Source organism: Sturnus vulgaris, chromosome 4 (assembly GCF_052056855.1).
Source record: "Sturnus vulgaris isolate bStuVul1 chromosome 4, bStuVul1.hap1, whole genome shotgun sequence".
Lineage (NCBI taxonomy): Eukaryota > Metazoa > Chordata > Aves > Passeriformes > Sturnidae > Sturnus > Sturnus vulgaris.
Genome location: NC_142246.1, coordinates 65,558,152 through 65,578,377, shown reverse-complemented (window position 1 = coordinate 65,578,377; position 20,226 = coordinate 65,558,152). Strand labels below are relative to the sequence as shown.

The 20,226-nt window shown below is 37.1% G+C and overlaps 1 long non-coding RNA gene across 2 annotated transcripts in view; it reads left to right on the top strand.

The window, feature by feature from the left end:
* Positions 1-19,495, top strand: part of LOC148224058 (uncharacterized) — a 38,493-nt gene extending 18,998 nt beyond the window's left edge. Inside the window, exons 3-5 of one of the 2 annotated variants that reach the window (XR_015803386.1) lie at positions 1,480-1,627; positions 15,505-15,966; positions 18,265-19,495. This is a non-coding gene — a long non-coding RNA (uncharacterized LOC148224058). The remainder of the gene's footprint in view (positions 1-1,479; positions 1,628-15,504; positions 15,967-18,264) is intronic. The other variant, XR_015803385.1, reaches the window with a different exon arrangement.
* Positions 19,496-20,226: the final 731 nt, after the last annotated feature.

The window sequence follows — 20,226 nt, the reverse complement described above, 5'->3', positions numbered from 1 at the left end:
TAATTATCTTTAAGGAATAGGAGAAAGTATCTCAAATAGTTCTTTCTCCTCTTTGACATGGCCAGAATAAACACCCTTAAGCAAGTTCTACTTTATATAAGTAACCCCCTGGGATAAGCTACAGTTTTCCATTGCCTTCAAAATTCCTGTTTTAAATCTGAGGTACAGAAATTCTCATTGGTTTGGGGTATAATTGGCAAAATAACATTTAGACATGTGCAAAGAAGCTAATTGGTATTTCAGTATTTTGCTACGTGATGCCAAAGCTTCTATTCTGCCACTGTAATATTACAATTTTTCTGTGGTCTCTGATCAGTATCTTCTTACTTAAACATCAACCTCTACTGTTACCCCAAAGCAAGTGTGTGTAGAGAAACACCAAACTAAGCTGTGGTTCTTCCAGGAAGCTGTACTCCTAGGTGTTCCCATACACACTCTTCCTGACTTAATACTGGAATGCTCTCAGGTTAATCATGGTCACTAATCCTGGAAAGGAACAGAAGGATGTCCAATATGCAAATACAGCTGTAAGAGAATGCTGTAATTGGATATAAGAGCAAGCCAGCTGTCCACTAAACACTACATACAGCTGTCACATTTCTGCATACTGTCAGCTTTTGCAACAGCACATCTCCTAGACCTATATTTTATTTTGTGTTTTGGGAGGGACTAGGAATTACTTCCCCTTTAATCCAATCTTCACAAGAGACAGACTATTTCCTCCCATGTAATATATAGTATAATTAATTATAAGCATTCAATAAACAACACCTATCTAAAAGGTGAACAAGACTGATGTTGTTTATGGGTCTGGACTGGTCTTCAGCAAAATGCAGAATGACTGCAGACAATGAGATAGAACAGGATAGATGAACTAGCTTGAAGCACTGATAGGTGGCTTTAAAAGCAGATTAATATAGTTATATATATATATATAAAATTCCTAAATACAATATAGGAATTTAATATATATAATATATATTATATTCCTAAATACAATATAGGAATATAATATATATTAGTATAGGAAGATACAATGACAAAATATAAGTATAGCTAACCTGAAGAGCACTCAGCTTTCAAAACATCTTTTGACTTAAAAAAGTTAACTCAAGTTAAATTTCTGTGCTCTGTAGAGGAAGATGAGTTATTTGTAGGCAGAGAGAACACATAGTACCTGATTCCTTGATACACGCAGCTTACTGGGGATATATGAATATAAAGTCAGATTTCGGAGGCAAGTCTCTCAAGACTATGAACAAAACCATCAAAGGAATTGATAAACCTGTTCTGGATGCATTGGCATGTTCTGAACCAGCTGGAAAAACAAACACCGTTTCTTTGCTGTCAAATTATTGTTACAGCAAACATTAAGGAGACATTTTTGCTTAAAATAACATTCTAGGCAGAGTCCTAGGCAGAGTCATCAGTGTTTAATTAGAGAGCATGTACTATTGATGTCCTGCTGTTCCCTTCCAGCTTTAAAACTTAGAAATGCAGACTCAAAACGTGGTGTGACAGAAGGCCATGTTGCTGTGAAACATTTTTACAATGTTCTTTTTCTGCTTTTGGCTGCGACTTTCAGAAGTAAAATCAATGGAAGATTCTAAAAGCAAAAATATTAAAGGTGAGTCTCCTTATGTATATGCAGAGAAATAATTTCAAGCTAACCAAAGCTAAACACTTAACTCTTATAAACTCAAGATTTGTTGCAGTTACTTTCATTTTCACCAGTTCCTGTGCTTGCAATTACAGGGTCTATCTGATCCTAGAGACTTTCAGATTTTGATCAGCCTGGTCTCTGTAAGCTGTCCCTACCCACAGCAAGGGGTTGGAAATAAATGATCTCTAAGGTATCTTCCAACTTAGTGATTCTATGATTCATCATTCTTTGATTCTATACTTTTAATGTAAGCACCCACTTGTCAGGAAAAGAAGTCTTCCACACTCACAGCTTGAATACATTTTTTTTCCTCTGGTTGTGTCTGTCCTAGGAAAGGTCTTGTCCAGTGGGAACTCACTGAGCCCAACCAGGCATTGCCTGAGGTAACTTTGACTAGCAGCTATCAGAATCCCTGGAAAGAAAGTAGTCTACTCTGACCATACATATGAACCTTTTTATAACAGATCTCCGGGTTATTGTTGCACAGATTATGTGGTACGGTTGTGAAACGTGAGGGTATTTCAAATAAGAAAAGAGAAAATTGCCAGGCTGTTAAGTTTTCTGTTTACACTTAAAACAGTCCACTCTAGTTTTTTTAGTTATTTCTTCCTTAAGAAAAAAAAAATCTTTTTGTTTAGGGGAGGAGATACACCTGTAGTGCTGTTCAATATTGGTCTCTTTTTTCCCTTGTTTCTAGACCAAACATTTTTCTACATGTTTGATAAACAAAATTTCTCTGGCAGGCTGTACTCCCAGGGCTGGCTTTTTGAACAGGTAGAGCATCCCCAAATGCCTACATTTAGCCAAGATTGGTTTGGATTCTTTTCCCAGAAGATATTGTGTTACGAGAAGTCTCACTGGCTCTCCTAGGTCACAGTGCAGAGCTGGAGTTCTGCACACTGCACAGGTATGAGCAAACCAAGCCAGAGATAAAGCCTTGAACAGCAAAATCCCAGGGTGGCACCCAGAGTTTGGTTCTGAATGTTTGTGAGCAACACTATATTTGTATACAAAGTTTTTTATTCTGGTCCAGCACAAGCAGCTGGAAAATGATACATCCCTGCGTGGTCAAGTTCATATTTTTTTGTTACTGCAAGTTGCTCCTGTCCTTTTTCATATGAGTCTAGATTGCATAGAGTAATAAATAAAATCATTTTGTAATAAGGCTAAAATTAAAATTTTACAGTATGAATAATACATGACATAGAAAACACAGTGAAATTATATAAAATATAATGAATAGACCCTTAGTTAACAAACAGGGATTGCATCTGAACTAAACTACCCTTGGCAAAACCAATTACAAAAGTATCTGCAAGGAAATATGCACTCTATTAATTTTGCATTTTGATTAACATGTTTTATGCATTTATTAAAATATATTTTTGGCTAAGTAACATTTTAAGGACAAAAAAGAGAAGTAAATTTTTTATTCAAACCAGTTGTGCCTAACATCCAAAGTTTGCTATATGTGCTATGGGTGATTTAAAATTCATAAAGCTGCTCTGGTTTCTATAAGAAAGCAATTTTGTTTTATAAAGGGGAACTTACTCCAAAAAGTAAAACTAAGCATTTTGCCAGAAAAATACTTTAAAAATGATCTATAATATCATAAAATATGTATCTACATATCTGTAATAACAGGTACGGGTTTCTTTTCTATTTTCTTTTGTAAATTTTTTTTCAGTCACAGCTAAGCTGCAGACATTTGACAGAATTTCATTGTGCACCTTTTCCTGTGCTTACATCAACCTAAAGAGATTTGGCTGCAAATCTTTTTCAGGGTTGCCAACCTCTCTGCTTGGAGATTTACCTCTGAACATTTTCCTTCATTTTGTTTTACAGGGTTTATTAAGACCTCCTTTTTTTTAGACTGTTGTTAAAAACACTCATCATTATTTCTTTATAAAGAACACCACTGTGAGAACCTTCAAGGTATAACATGTGAGTAAGGAAAGCAGCCTTTAAAATATTCTGAAAGAAGGTTTGATAAAGCATAGCAAGGAAAAGACACAGAACCATTGGTCTTGTACCTCCAAAATATTTCTTCTGACAAGCTAGGAGACAGATGAGATTTTTGCCTGGTTTTCCAACATCTCTTAGAAGGCAGTCAAGTAAATGGGAACCTGTAATGTTACACAGTATTTAGATGTTGTGCAATTGAACAACAGTCAGATGCTGATTGTTTCCTTCTAATTTTTAGGTACAGCAGGGAGGAATGTCCATGCCCACGCTGGAGAAACTGTATACAAGATAAGGATTAAATTGAGGTTGGATTCATATGGGAAATGGTAATTAGGGCCAGGCAGAATAAACAAATCTAAATCCAGGGCCGACATTTTAAAAAGTTATTTTAGGTTATGAGGAGGGTGTAGGAGGTAGTTATGAGATGATATGGAAATCAACAATCATGTAGGGGTCAGTAATGTGCTGATTAACCAAAGGCCATTCATGCCTTCTCTTTAGAATATATTTAAAGCTGTTCAGCTGTCGCACCTCTGATGCTGAAAATTCAAAAGTTAGAGATGATCTAGTTGCTTTAAATCATCTAACTACTGCCTTTACTGAGACTATGGAGTAAGAACTCCTGCCTGAGCCCTTTTCCAGTGTGTTTTCCCTGCCTCACAACATCCACTGCTCCATCTCTCTTGCTCCCTCAAGTTTCCATTGGGACGTTGACATCATATGTCAGTGCAGAGCAACACAGGGGTGGTGGAGCAAGGTTTTAACCTGTATAATCAATCTTTATCTCCATTAAGGATGCTTAACTAGGATTCAGTGTTATTTTTCCTGGTGTACCACAGAATTTGTTGCAATGAACGAAAGAGGAACTGACATTGTCACTGACATGGCTTTGCAATATCTTAAGTTTCTTAAGAGAGGTTTGTTCCCATGTGAATTGGAGTTTTACAGGCTATGGGAGACATGTTTTCAGTCTAATCTTAACTGTACTATACAACAAAATGTATATGCATTTGCATTTATATGGTGTATATATATAGCTTATACATTCAATACAAGAGAGTGAGTACATGGAAATGAAAGTTTAGGAGAAAGGCACTTAATTCAAATTTACAGAAGCAAAATATGCTGAAGGGAGCAAAGAATGGTCAGTATGAAAAGTTGTATGGAACAGGTGCAGGTATGGATGAGGGAGACATGAAAAAATTCTTATATGCTCCGTATAAATGGATAAAAGTCAGCATTTTGTAGTATGTGTGTCATTTCTTCAAATCTGCATTTGCTAGTCATAGCTGACTGAAAGTTTCCCCTCCAGCAGGAACTAAAACTAATGTCAAGACTGATAAGCTCACATGCACTAGGCAAAAATCAGGATTGACCATTTTCATGCAAAATGTCTCCTCCTTTGTACAAACAAAGCAAAATTAGTTTGGCTATCTCTGTTTCTGACCTTTGGGTTTTTGCTTTTTTCTTCCAACAAAAAGCAGTATTTATGTCAGTAAAAATTATTTAGGAATTTTATTTATTCATTAATTGTTCCAGATTTTCTTAAAGAGGTTTTGCTCTATTTAAAAGGATATCAGTTGCAAGAGATTTTCCAGCCTTAAAATCAAGAATTACATTTATTGTATGTAGGGTTGTAAAACACATGCCACCCTAAACAGGGAAATAGTGTGGGGTGAGTAAGCCAAGACTGAGAAAGGCAGTGACAAACAAAGAATAAGCAGATGTTTTAGTGCCTTTCCTTCCCAATTCCACCAGATGAAGTTTCTTTAAAAACTGCTGCAGCTTTGTTCTCTGATGGCTCTGTACATCCTCACATCCATCTAGATGTTCCTGCAGACCTAAGATGTGACTGGTTTTGCATAGCTCTCCATTTTTATGCATTGAGATTACTTTAGTCATACTTCCAAGGACCTAGAGATGCCAAAGCAGACTTTTAGGGTGAAATTGGCAGCTCAAGACCTTCTTGGCACATGTGCAGCCAACACTCAGCTGAGGCTGGTTGGATCCTGCCTGCCCTGTGCCTCTCTCTTTTGCAAGGAAATCACCCAGGTAAGGACAAGCTCATGCCTGTGTCACACCTGGACACAGAGGTGCCTGTGCCTGGTGCTCTGGTGCTCTGGAATTCTGCAACTTGACCTGCTCAATTTGCAGCACAAATTCCACTATCCCGTTACTTTACATTCCAAACAGTCAGGAAAATTGTTTGCAATTTAGACTTATGCCAAGAGCTAAATCAACTGCAAATGTAAATTTTACATTTATTTCAATCATTTAAAGAATTTATAATAAAGCTATTTTTAAATTAGCACTCCAATTCTCAGCAATGTAGCAACAAAAAATTGATTTTTTTTTTTAACAGGGAATTATTATTAAGGATTTGGCTGAATTTCACAGAGCTTTTCCAGTCTTTCCTGATGATTTTTTTTTCCAATGCACACCTGGCCAAATGAAAAATCACTTTGATGTTAACGAAACATCATATTGCATATGTACTGTGTTCGATTATGTGTTGACTTAATCAACATTTCAAAATCAAGTCTTGTTTCAGAACAAAGAGTTGGAATGTAAATCATCCTGTTTGCCCCTGTTTAATTTATAAATAATAATACACAGATATTTTTTCCTCAGAATGTTTTCATTTCGGTGAAAAAGTACTTTTCAAATAAAAGAAATCTCACTTTGAGAAATTTCTAAGCATTGATCCACATGCAACGATTTGCTCAGCCTTCTTTTATACCATGCTCTGCATCTATAACAGCTTAGTGGTTTAATGGATCAATGATGGTGCATAAGTCAAATATACTCCCAAGGCAATTTTGTCTTAAGTATTTTAAAGGCTGAGGTTTGGTTTTCTGTTTGCTTTTATTTATTTTGGAGGGGACTCATACACAGGACACAAGCTGGCTTTTTGAAAGAAACTCTGACCCAATTTAACCTTCCAGAAGGTTTAAGAAATACCTTTTTTTTACACTTACAGTGATAAAGCTTTTTAACTTTCCCACCCAATGGCCCCAAAAGAGCTTGAAAGGCTCACTCCCACATGCTGTGCTGTTTTTCAGCCTGGGGAGAAATTCACTGTGCACAGCCTGAAACGAAGGTTTAAGACCACAGAACAAAACTTGCCTATAAAGAAGGGGTTCCCACATGACCTAAAATTTCCACGTCAAATGTCAATCTTTTTAGTGATGGGAAAACATGGAGTGGGAGTAACCAAGGCGGTTCCTTTCCATCTGGAATAGCTGCTCCCCAGAGCCCACAGTGGGAGTGGGGCTGGCTCCTCAGAGCCACTCAGCCCTGCATTTGGGGGCCTCCCCAATTATCCCTGTAATTTACTGTCACTTCATAAAACGGACCAAGGAGGGATGGAAAAATCCCAGCCTCCAGCTGGGGTGGGTGTTCTCGGAGTTAGCCCAGCTCTCAAGCAGGTACAAAAGGCACCCACAGCTGAAGCTGGGGAGACAGAAAGGAGACCTTCAGCCCCCGATGAATTACACACCAGCGCCAGGCCCCAGGAACAGCAGATCAGCTCACACTTTGAGGGATAAATCAAAGCTTTAATCGGGGCTGTCAGTAAAGCAGGTGTTTTGACTGCCTTTATGGTTCATTTTTATGCAAAAAAGGGTTGTTGGCAATACAGAAATCACGGGGGATTGAAAATAAATGGCAGTGACAGCACTGATCCCACCAGGCGAGGGGGCCAAAATTGGTCTGTCTTTTCACATTATGAAATATACCTAACGGCAGACCCTCGGAACCCCGCAAGCACAATGCACGGTCTGTGTGCTGGACACTTGCCTTTCTCCCTCCTCCTTTCCTCCCCCCACCCCCTTTTTTTTTTTTTTTTTTTTTTTATTTATTTGATATGCCAGGGGCCCTTTTCTATTCTTTGGTGATGAAGTGCCCCAGCAGCCACGGCAGGTTCAGAATGTTAAAGAGCCGCCACTCACCCGAGCCAACAAAAGGATCCCGCTTCAAAGGGCTGAAAGGACACTGTAGGCACTACCCACGGCCCTGGCTTAGGGTAATGTCTTTTTCATCTTGGTTTTTGTCATTCAAGGGCGTTAACAAATGAAACATCATAAAAATGTGTCCATCAAGGTTTTCTATCACGGGAGGGGGCAAAGGGGGGGTTGCTGTTAGGTCTGCGCAGTAATGCCGCAGGGATGTGCCACTCCAGCTCCTCTTTCCTGCCTTGTTTTTGGGAATGATGGGGCACCCACCGCTGCCCAGAGTCACACTGTAAAACTGACTTTTAACTTCACTCGATTCCTAAGTCTCAGTATTAATAGTGGGCATAATTTCAAAGTAATTTAAATGAAATCAAATCTTTCAGCCCGTGGAAGTTGACGCATTGTGGCATCCTGTAATAGTGAAACTGGGTGACGAATGTTCTAATGCAGCACACTTTTCCAGAAAGAAAAAAATTAGGGCCTTTTCCTTTGATTCTGCTATAACTCAATACTTTTCACAGTGTATTCTGTAACATAATTTGAAATATTACTGCAGGGTATTGCCAGTAAATTTCATTTATCATTTACAAACCATAAAGCAGGAAAGAGAGGGGGAAAAAAAAGGCAAACTCTTCTCTCCTGTAGTTTCACACAGTTATTCATGCCTCACCACTCAGAGACGACAGTGTTTCAGCAGCTTTACTAAAGAATTGATTCTTTTATCCTTCCACAGAAATTAAAAAATGTATTTATAAAAGCAACATCCATCTTAGGGTGTACATCCTTAGGACAGATTGACTGAGGATAACTTTTGAAAAACGTTATATTGATTACATGTAAATTAATAAATTTATTATGCTTGATCACAATCATCCATGCTGCTGCCTCTAGCCAGAAAACTTTGCATCTTTGCTTAAATGGAAAACATAATGGATGCATCTTATGACTTAGTTGCATAGGAAATGGGATTACCATCCCCATTTTAAAGGTAGGCTGATGCCCTCTGTCTCCATAAAAGTTTATGCATCTTTGGGTTTTGACCCTCTAAACTACTCTATGAATTGCAAAGGAATTTTAACTATTACATAAAAGTTAACCTACTTTCATAAAAAAATAGTATTTGTGGGCTTCTTGCAAGTAATTGAGATTTTGATTTTCCAAGCATACATTATCTTTACTCCTATAATAATTTCATCTAAAATAATAAGGTTTTTGCACTTATAAAATACATATTTTCTACTTAAATTATAAGTATTGCACATTAGGACTGACATTCATGTTGCCTTCCTTCATACCAAACTTCATTTCAGTATAATTTCTCATGCCAATTAAGTTATTCCATGCCAATACAATTCCATCTGTGCTTGTGGTATTGAGCCTTGAAACCCCAATTTTCTCTAATATTTCAGGGCCACAGTTAATGCAAGCTTTGAAAACAGACGACTTCCAATAATTTGTTTGAAGAAAGATGGTACAAGTCACTCATCATGGCAAAGATTTAGGTTCTTGGTGATGCTGGCTGAAAATTCATTAACTTTTCTCTCTGGAAGAGTAGTTATGTTCAATAATATTTTGGATGTTTAGATTGTGAGACTGCAGCATTTTGATTAAGAATCTCTTCAGAAAAGCTCAAGAAAATGTGATAAGAATTAAAAATCTAATTCAAATTTGCCGGGTTCATGATCACCTGTTTAACATTCTTGTGAGTCCACTGACTGTTAGTCTAAGCATAATAAAATAAGCAGTAATTAATGAGTAATACAACAATATTTATTTGTATACATCTTCCACAGCATTGCAATGATTTTCCTAATGAGGTGGATTATCAGGATCCAGTTTGTAGAGCAACCTACAAGTGTCTGCATTGTCCTGAGTAGATAAGATTTTTTTGGCATAAGAAAAGGTTTAAACCACTAAACCTTGTGAAATGCACTGTGAGCAAATGCCTTAGCTCTGAACACCACTTGTAATAGTAGAATTAAACATTCTCATTTAAAATTTCAGATCCATTTTTTTCTAATTATCTTGCCTCGTATTTTTGCTTTCTGTCAAAATTCCATCTTACCCATGGGTAATTCTGGTATTGATAGATTCTCATCTACTTTGTATCAAAATCTTTCCATCATTTATCTCCAATAAATTCAAATATGACTTAGAATGCAGAGATGATATCTGGCTCATAAAAGATAAAATACTGTAAATATGGGCGCTACCAGGGTGAATTGAAGGTGAATATACTGCAAAATTGCAAATTAACTGGGGAATACATCAGTACAAATCTGCATATCTCAGTCCTGAAGACTCTTGTAAATATGCAAAGATAGGTTACAACCTTCCTCATCAGCTAGAGCTATCTTTTGCCCTCACTACCCTTGGTCCAAAGATTACCTGCTTTTACCAATTTCCTCCCCAGCAGCATGATGTGGCAAGAATTTGTTTTTATCATGTGTTTTCATTGCCTATTTCACAGTGGGATTTTAGTTCACACTGGGACGTCTAGACACTGCTGAAACACAAAAAATAACTAACCACAGTGCTAAAGATTTCATCCCCCCAGATATTCTCAGAATCACTAAAAAATTGAAAATACTGAAAAGCTCATGTGACATCAGAAAAAAACACACAAAAAAACCCAAAAAAAAACCCCAAAAAACCCTCCCCCCCCAAAAAAAACCAAAAAAAACCCCAAAAACAAAACAAAACAACAAAAAAAAACCAAAAACAAAAACAAAAACAAAACAAACAAACAAAAAAAAAAAAAAAACAAAACAAAAAAAAAAACCAACCAACACACAAAAATTCAGTCTGAGAGAGGAGAAGGAGGAGGAGAAGTTCAAGAAATGTGTGGACAATCCTCTCAGGCACATGGTGTGACTCTTGGGGATGGTGCTGTGCAGGGCCAAGGTTTAGACTCTGATCCTATGGGTTCCTTGCAGCACAGCATGTTCTGTGGTTCTGTGACAGTGTGTGGTTGTTGTTTCGGGGTTTTTTTATCTTTTTAAGCCTCACAGACCAATTCAAATGTTCATTGGTTTCTAAAAGGATTGTAAATGCTGGGTGTTTTTTAAATATATAAGTGGACAGGCAGCCACTTTTAAGAGTCTTTGCCTCAACTGATAATTAGCACATAATATAGTTGTCTTGACCATGATCATCTCCCTTCTTCTAATGAAAACCAGAGCTGATTGTACCTGTGTTATTCTGGTTTTTACTTCATGATGGAATCAGGAAGCCACATGTGTAGGTACACAAGGCCAGAAGTTCTGTTCTTGATTTTCAGTTTAATATTCATGTTGAACTTGCTGTATTTAGCACAAATTTGTGAAGATCTAGAATGAAAACAGTGATGAGTAGCACCATGAGTAGCTTTCTCAGAACTGTTGGGTTTTTGTGGGTTTTTTTTCCCCCAATGGGGCCCTCGAAGCTGTTGATTGTCTGGATATATTGTAAGGCCAGCTTTTCCTTCCCTGTCTAAAAATAGATGGAGGATTAGCAACAATAATTTATAAATGGACTTTGTGAAGACAGATTAATTATAGCTCACATTCCTCTACTATCATTTCACAGAGTCTGTTTACATGCTGGTGAATATGCAAGGGGTAGTGGAGAGTTTGCAGATGTTCTTTGGTTGTCTTTAGGCTTTAGTTTGAAAAGGATTAAGTTTGCAAGAGGGAGACTTATGGAGAATGCCAATAGCTCATTGACACCCTCAAATGGACAGAACTTTATCTTCTCCCCCCATCAGGTAGCCACAATAGTTTCCTCAAACACAAGTTAAAAACCAATAATTTCTCATAATTCAATTAGTAGTGCATAATGATTTGCACATAAATTTTCTTTTATTTATATTCACACTTGGTTGAGAATGCTGACCTTCCAATTAATATAAAAAATTTGAAACAGACAATGCAAATCAAGTGTTTTTTTTTCTTTCAAATGCTATTATGACTCTCTAAAAACTAATAAAATTATTTCTCTTCAGCAATATACAGTTAAGCAGTTGGACTCACTGTCACAAATATGCTGCCATTATATCAGAAAGCACAGAGATGTTTTTAGAAATATTTGTCTAGCTTGGAAAAAAGCTCTGAGATCTTTGAGTCCAACCATTAATGTGAAAAGTAAGAAGACAACAGACAGTCAACACAACAATAAGTTTATTTTTGAAAATATGACATATGGAAGCCTCATTTAGATTATAATGGAATAGAGCATAGTATAATGCTTTCAATCATGAAAGAAAAAAAGTATTTTATTTGCCAGAAAAAAGAAGGTATTTTTCGGTATATATTACAAGTCATCAAATAAAAATCTATGGCTATTCTGCTCTAGCTTCCATTTTGTTTCAAAATATGAAAACAATACATACATTTACGGGGTTTTTTATCAGGAAAATATGTACTAATATAATTTTCTAATAATAAAAATAATGAAAACATTACACAATTTCAACAGCTTTTGTAATTCAAGGTGTTTTGAAATTGTGAATATTAATATTAATTAATTAATATAAATGGAAAAAAACACTTCTGTATGTCACTGAATTTTATTACATACTTAGATGCTTCGGAACATAGACAAACACTAAATGACAAAAAAATGTACATGTGGACCACTTATCTCTCGCTCATATTTTATTTTCAGTTCTCTCAGAACACATTCTCCCTAAGAGAAACTGGTATGCTGTGTGACTCCCTATGAAAATATGCATAGAAATTTTATGCCATTCATATTTTTCCCCAACTTGTTTGCCAGTTTCTGCTAATATTGCATTTACTCAAAACATTATCCAATTTATATGATGGTGAGTATCAGTCTTTCTAGCAGTATATGTCTAACATCATTCTTATTAGTCTGATTAATATCTATGCATTTCTCTGCCATACAGTCCATCTCATTTTTATTTTGCTTGACCTTTATCTACTTCTGTGTAATAAACCAATTGGTAATCTTTTGGGAGAGAAATTAATAGTTATAAAAACCTGTCATGATATGGCAGTAAATAACTAAATCATATTTGGTGTCGTAGAGTTGAATATTCACAGAGATCTTAACTAGATTGAAACCACAATACTTACTTTAATTTCTAATTTAATAGTTAAAAAAAGGTAATTCCTGTTTTATAGGTTAAAAAAAAATCTTCCACTATTTCCCAAATGATAAGGGAAGATATAAAATGATATTAAAAAAGGTGATAGCTGATTAGCATTTATTTTAATGGTCTTTCATCATGTAAGTGTGAGAGTATTTATATCCATCCCCTATTTTCCCCTATCTTCTCCCCTTTCCTCATTAGGACTCCTAAACTGGCTCCAGGAAGAATCAGAGTAAAAGTAAGAAAGAAATATAACATACAATATGAATTTTCTTTTTTAGAACACTCTAATATTAAACAGCTATTTCTTTTAATAACGATTTTACATATGCGTATTGAGTAGGGATTTCTTTAGGCTTGGGGTTTTAATTTTGGGGGGTTTCTTACCCCCATGAGGTAGAACAGTTTGTCCTAGTTTTGGATAGGATAGTAAATCTTTTTCCTAGTATCTGGTACAGTGTTTAAGTCCTGTGTTTAAGATTCTGGATAACAATGCTGATAAGACAGTGATGTTTTAGCTGTGGCTGAGCAGTGTTTAGTCTAAGTCAAAAGCTTTTCAGCTCCTCAGCTGAAGGAGATACAGCCAGAATGGCAAACCCAAACTGATAAAAGGGACACAGTCCTTGGTCACTGCTCAAAGGAAAGGCTAAGGGCAGCTTCTCATCCCCCGAGGTCAGGAAGGTAACCAAGAACATCCCCATCAGGCTGTGAGCAGCAAGATACTTCAGGCACCAGCACAAACTCCTCTGAGATCACAGAATGGCATGGCTTGGAAGGGACCTCAAAGATCATCTCGTTCCAGCTCCCCTCACTTTGCACAGGAAAGCTCTGGCAGAGTATAAAACTCTGAACTGTCCCTTCATTTAAAAGCACCTGAGATCAAAGGCCAGCCTTCTCCGAAACACAGCAGCAATCAGTTCATCAGTTTGGCGAGATATTGTAGCTGATATAAGTCTGCTCAGTGATTATGACTTCAAAGGACGCAGCCGTTTTGACACCACAAATGTCACACCCACACTTCCTCATAAACTGCTGACTCTCAGATCTCCCAGACATCGTGTGGTAACAATTAAAAAACATTTTCTGACTGGAGTCTTGGAGAACAGTAGAATACTTTTGCCATTAAAAGAAGACTCCAGCACAGTTTGGCTTCTTTAACACCCACCACTTCACATTTCAATATGCCAGGGTATTTCTTTAAAACAAAACAAAACAAATATATTTCCTTAACCTTTAAAGTTGATAATTAGTTCACTTCATACCTTTCACATGCTAGGATGAATAATTTACATTTAAAAATATTTTTTATGTCTGTTCCTTTGTCCTACTCAAACATTCATAGCCCATGTCGTTTACAGTAATGTCTGACTCTGGCTGCTTGGGAATGCATTTTAAATAGTCACGTCAGCAAACACCTTCACCAAACAGAAGGGGAGTCTAAGTATAACTGTGCTTGCAAAAAATTAAACAAATCAAAAGCCCAGTCAGCTGGTTGCAGAGTAATCTGCCAACATATTTAAAAACATGCAATTAAAAAAAAAATTACTTGATCAAATTTCAACAGCAAAACAAAAAAAAAAAAAAAAAAGAAAACACTTCTTTTCTGGAAGCTGTAGTTAGGCCTGTAGTTGAGTGATTGAAAAAGGCTCACAAAATTACTCAGTCTTGAATTGCTACACATGTGACCTGGCTTTGGTGGTAGTGGTTACAGGAATTTAACTTCAAAACCAAAATAAATAAAAAAAGAGCACAGAGCTGAACAGCAAATAAAGTGGGAAAGAGAGAGGCAGATCTCATTTAGTTTGAAACTGTTATTTTTAGTTGTCAGCTGCTTGAGGTGAGTCAAAGGAACTTTCCCCCTTTTGAATGAAACTTTCAAACCTCTTACCATTTTTTACTAGGTCGGAAGAGTCCTGTGATTTTTATTTGTTTGTTTGTTTGATTTTAATTTTTTTTTTGGTTGGTTTGGTTTGTTGGTTTTTTGTGGTGTTTTTTTTTTGGTTTTTTTTTTTTTTTAATTTATTTGCAAAATTTCCGAATTGCTGACAAGTATCCCGTAGTACAGTCCCCGGGGGGGAAGGCAGAAGGGAAGGGTTTAGGGCATGAGCACAAAGCAAGAACAGCTCTTACATCAAACCAGATTATCATGGCAGCACTGGGTCACTTGCCATGCACTCCAAGTCACAAAGTAAAGGGGTTTGCCACCTGTGTGAGCATCCCCAGATTTCCCCTCCCAGTTCCCAGCATTTCAGACTCTGTTAAGCTGCCTCTGCCCAGAAGGGACTGGGTGCGGCTCCCTCCTGAGTTTATTCATGCCATTTCCGAATATAGCCAGAGGGGACATGAGAGTGACACGAGATGTACTTTCCACTCCTTTCCTTCTCTGCTAGCACTGGAAAATGGACTGCATAACATAATAAGTATTTTCTGTCTATAATTTCCATCTTGTTATGCTTTGCAGGAACTGGATGAGCTGCTTACGCAGAGCTCCTTGCCAGTTTCTGGACAAAAAACAGTGTTCTGCTCTTTCCTTTCTGCTATTTTAATTTTTTTTTAACTTATTTTTTAATGACTCTGTCATTTCTTATACTGCCTTTTGCATTTCCTCCAAGTTCCTAATACTTACAGAATTTTCTTGCAAGTCCTGGAATCCTAATTTAAACTGAAGCCTTCATTTAAATTTAAACATGCATCTCTGTTACTCATCACTTCAGTTCCCAATTGCCTCCAGCTAAACAAACACATACAGAGAACACAAAATTACCTTCACTCTGACATACCATGAGGATCCTACATTCTTCCTAATGTTGCTCCTGTCTCCTAACAAGGTCTTCTAATCCATGGTTGCTAAGGCTCTTAGCTGTGATCCTGCTCCATGATGCTGGTCCTCTGCTGTTCTCTGCTCTCTACCTGGTCAAAATGGTCCTGAGGACTTCTCTTGGACAGCCAGCTGCTGATACTCCAATATTCTATTGATCATGCTCCAGATCAAGGAACATACTTGTTTAAAAATAAATTCAGATGTGGAAGCAAGATGAAGATGTGGATTTTTCCATTTGTAATATTTTTGAGATCAGATTTCACGTTCAGTAAACCAGGTACCATTTTCCTTGTTAAAGATGTCCTTGAATTTGACCTAAGATACATCCCCCTGATTGCCTCTCAAGCTTTGTTTTTCCTGTTTTAGATGGGAGACAAGACCTTTGAGGGGTTTGGGTTAGGGAACCACATAGCTTTTTATAAACTGCATTTGACTAGAGAAAAGAGAAAAGGAGGAAGCTACCATCCAGGTATGTGAAGAGTTACGTTAAGCATATGCTCATTTTTAAAAATTACTAAGCACTTTCAATATCCATCAGGAGAAAAAATATTCTGTCATCAAACCAGCCAAGACAGTCTTATAGCACTAAACTCTCACAGCTATCAATGTGTGGTTTTCTTTAAGCTATAGCAGACTCTGCCTTATTTCACAAAATACTTTTTCTTTTAAAAGGAGATATTTGTCCACCCTGGAGTTTAAAGTGCTGGGATATACTGCATTTGGCAAGCTTTTTCTGATAAATGCCACTCCAAAAATATCAAATTACTTCATTAAAAACACAAGTTTGAGTGAAAATTGTGTTTTTCCCAAAAAGCTGTAAGACATAATATGCTGCAGTTTCCACTAGCAGTGATACTGCTTAGCCTAAACTGTCTTAAATTTTGTTGTGTCTATGCCATTAATATGGCAGAACTACTTAATCTCCTAGACAACTCTGTTGAAAGTGCTTCTCACCCTGTTTCAAGTATGGTTTGGAGTAGAAAGTAACCTGCTGACACATGAATGGTTTCCAGTTATTTGAACTTCCCTATGTCTGTATCAGCTCTTACCTGCAAAAACTGGAATTGCTTCTTTAAAATATCTCTAGAAATATGGGAATTTAATTTTTTTTTTGTTAAATGAATGATTTTAGAAATATTCTTATTTTATCTCCAGCTGGGATGTTATTTTCCTACCTGCCACTTGAAGTGATTGAACTATACATACATACATACATATATATAAAAAAATATATATATACACATACACACCATTCTCAAAAGGAAGGAAAGAAATCTGCATATCTTCTGGTGTTAGCATCATCATAAACAATGAACCCATTGTATTTTCTGATGTAATTGGCTGTAGCTCTCTGCAAAACAGTTTTTGTCAGGGGCTGATTTTGTACTGTTTTCACTCAGAGTAACACACTTCTATATACACTCATGTTTAAATAACCAGTGTATTCCCTCATTGAATTTCTCAAAGTAAGCACATTTGGAAAAAAATCCTTTTTGTAAAGCTACTGAGTAATTCAGTATTGATGTTCACTTTATGAAAACCACTTTAAACATTTTTGTATTCAGTCATAATTTGTTTGTCCTGCAGCCAATTCAATTTGCCTGGAACATAAGTTCTTCTGATTTTATTTTTAGTATTTAACATACTCTGCATCAATCTTCTTAAAACACCACAAAAACAAACAAATATCCCCAGTTCTATGCCAACAAAACACATCAAAAATAATTTAGAGAGAACAGTCCTCTTACCTAAATGGATTGAACATAAGTATTTTCTTGAATTTCATGTGTTATAAAATAAATTTGGTCCTAGTGATATATATATATATTCTAGGTTATTTGCCCAGTGGATTAAACAACCATAAATATTGAGTGATTCAACCTCACAGCACTCCAGTGCTGGCTAGGAGTGACTTGCATATTAACTGATCCTGGAGCTTCAGGACAGCCCAGAAAATTGTGCCTAAGTAAGCTTGCTAAAATAACCTAATAAATGCAATTTTTCTACATACTTAAATTACTGAGACTCTCCCAAAGTGGCTAAAACTCCTTGTGGGTGACAGATGAATTTACTAAAGCTCTGGAGAGAAACACTGGGAGGTGCATGGAGCCCTGCCAGAGGGCCATGACCAGACCACTATCCTCAAGTAGGTTGGAATAAGACTGGAAAAACAATTATAACTGTGCTGCAACTGGAATCTCTCTCTCACCGACAATCTCTGCTGAAACAAGTATTTTGAAGTCTGAGGTAAAACAGAAAGGAGAGTAATGTTGTCTCCAAACTCCCTCACATTTACAAATACTTGGAGAAATACTTCTGTCTGTTCTTTATTTCTACTTTTCGGTATCATTCCTTCAAATTATGCTTCATGGGGAGATATCACTGAACTGTGTAATGTTACTAAACGTATTATCCCTTAAAAAAAAAATAGCAGCAATCTATCATATCTTAGCTAATTTCATTGGTCTTGTACAATGAGTCCCAGGCTAAACATTTAACTCAATTGCCCAAAAACACTCTTTCAAATATGCAATGTATATAAGTAACTCTTCTGTAAATTGTCTGGGAACATACTGCAGAACAACTCTCAAGACAAAAACTAGAGCTGAAATATTTTCCCATGCACCCTCTAGCCGGGTGACATTCCTCCTTCTTGTTCAGGATTTACCCCCAGCACAACCAAACAGACACTATCTTTTGTACCCATGTTTATTTGTGCTTCCCCTCCTGTTGATATTTACAAGAGCCTTTTCTTCTACCCTTGTAGCACCATCCTAATTTTCGCAGCAGTTTCTGTGTGTTCAGCTTCCAAGAGGAATGGAAAGAGCACAAGCTGTCTCCAAATTGAAGGAATCAATTTTCATTTCTAAAATCAGATGGGCTTTCATTTATTTCCTACTGACTCCACAGAGGGATAATAACAGTGTTGCTGCTTTCAGTGAAAAAGACCATTATTGAGGACAATGCACTCAGTCAAAAAAGATGCCAGATCTCACCCTTCACTCCCCAATTTACAAGCTGGGCTTTTTCCAGAATTTGTTTTCTACCTGGCCAGCTCAGTAAGAGCCCCAGGGTATAAGGGGGATGTGAATATTTTTGGACATCAGTACAACAAGCAGAGAGGAAATGAGAGAGCGAGCACAAGCCTCCAGCGGCAGCTCCTTCCCAGCCAGCTGCTCCTGTCCCACCAGCCCAAAGCATCACCATATGTTTGGCTGCCACCCATGCGGCCAACAGCCCTTGGCTGGAGGCATCAAATCCATTTGGATTCCTCTTGCTAGTGCTGATGGACACCCAGCCTCTCCAGGCCCCAGCCAAGCTGTAAACAGGCTGTGCTGGCACCACTGGGCTCATTGAATCAGCTCTGCAGTGACAGAATCTACCCCTGCTCTCATCAGCCTCAGACAAATCGTACCCTGGAGGTGACAGACCCCAGGAAAGATTGACCAGCCTCCATCCCCAACTCCAGCACAGCACCTGGCTTCAGAGGATTGAGCCAGAAAACCATGTTCCATGTCCAAACAGGCTCAGAACCTTCAGTGAGGTACTTAAACTGCAGAGCTGTTGGCCAGGTCTTCTCCCTGCTCTTCCTTTTCCTTGGAAATCTGGGATAACAAGCGGAATAGGAAGTGAAGAAGACTATTTTTTTGGATCAATCGGTTTTAAAATAAGTTGTTTGAAAAACGACTGTGCCTTTTGGGAGGTTCTCGTAGACTCTCAGGGAAATGGTGTCTATTCTAATTCGACTAAATGCTAATTAAAGTTGGTACTGATGATATGGTTTGCCATTCCACTGCAGCTTCATTTTCAATTATGCACTACCACTAAAACCATGTTCTTAACACCAGTCTTTCTGAACTTTTTAGTCATTTTTTTATTCATGGAAATTATACCAAAGATGGGTTGTAAGTAGATGAAATAACCACACTCAAAATCCTACACATTTTTTTGCCATAATGTCTAACCTTTAGTCTTTTAATAAAGCAGAGACTTACGAATGTTTTCTCTTTCAGTATCTATGTTTCAATCTAAAAAACCCCCTATATCTACTTGCAAAACTGTAGGGTGTTCCACATACAGATTCTTATTTTATATTTGAATTTATATACTTCTCAGAAATTATGCCATGAAGAATTCCATAGCATGCAGTCCTTCACAAGAACATGACCTCTTTTTCTGATTTTCAACTGAGTAAAGTTTCCATGGATACCAGTGGTTATACTTCATATTTAAACTCTTGAAGTTTCATTCTAGTTTAATTGTGAAATAATCCTGTTGGCTCTTTGCTGACACATTATATTACATGATTTCTTTTGTCCAAAGCTTGCACTTTAAGACTGCAGTTAATAACACGTGCACACCTTTTCCAGAAAGCAGTTTCACTTTGAAATGAAGGTATGAGGTAATTTAATGTATGCAAAACTGCAGAATTACACTAACTAGAAACTGTCTCTCTGCACAGTTAACTTGAATTGCTGCTATTCTCTGAGAGTGTTTTGTTGTAGACTTTTGTAAAGAATGTTGAAGAAATCTGTGTTGGGTAATACAGGGCATCAGAATGTGCTGCTTCCCAGTCCCTTTGCCCACTGTTGCTATTTATTTTTCACCACAAAATCATTCAGTGTTTTAGTGAGATGAAGGTTATTGGCATCCAAACCATAGACAGAATGAACAAAAAAAAAAAAAAAAAAAAAAAGAAGGAAATATTTGAATGAAACACAGTAGGATC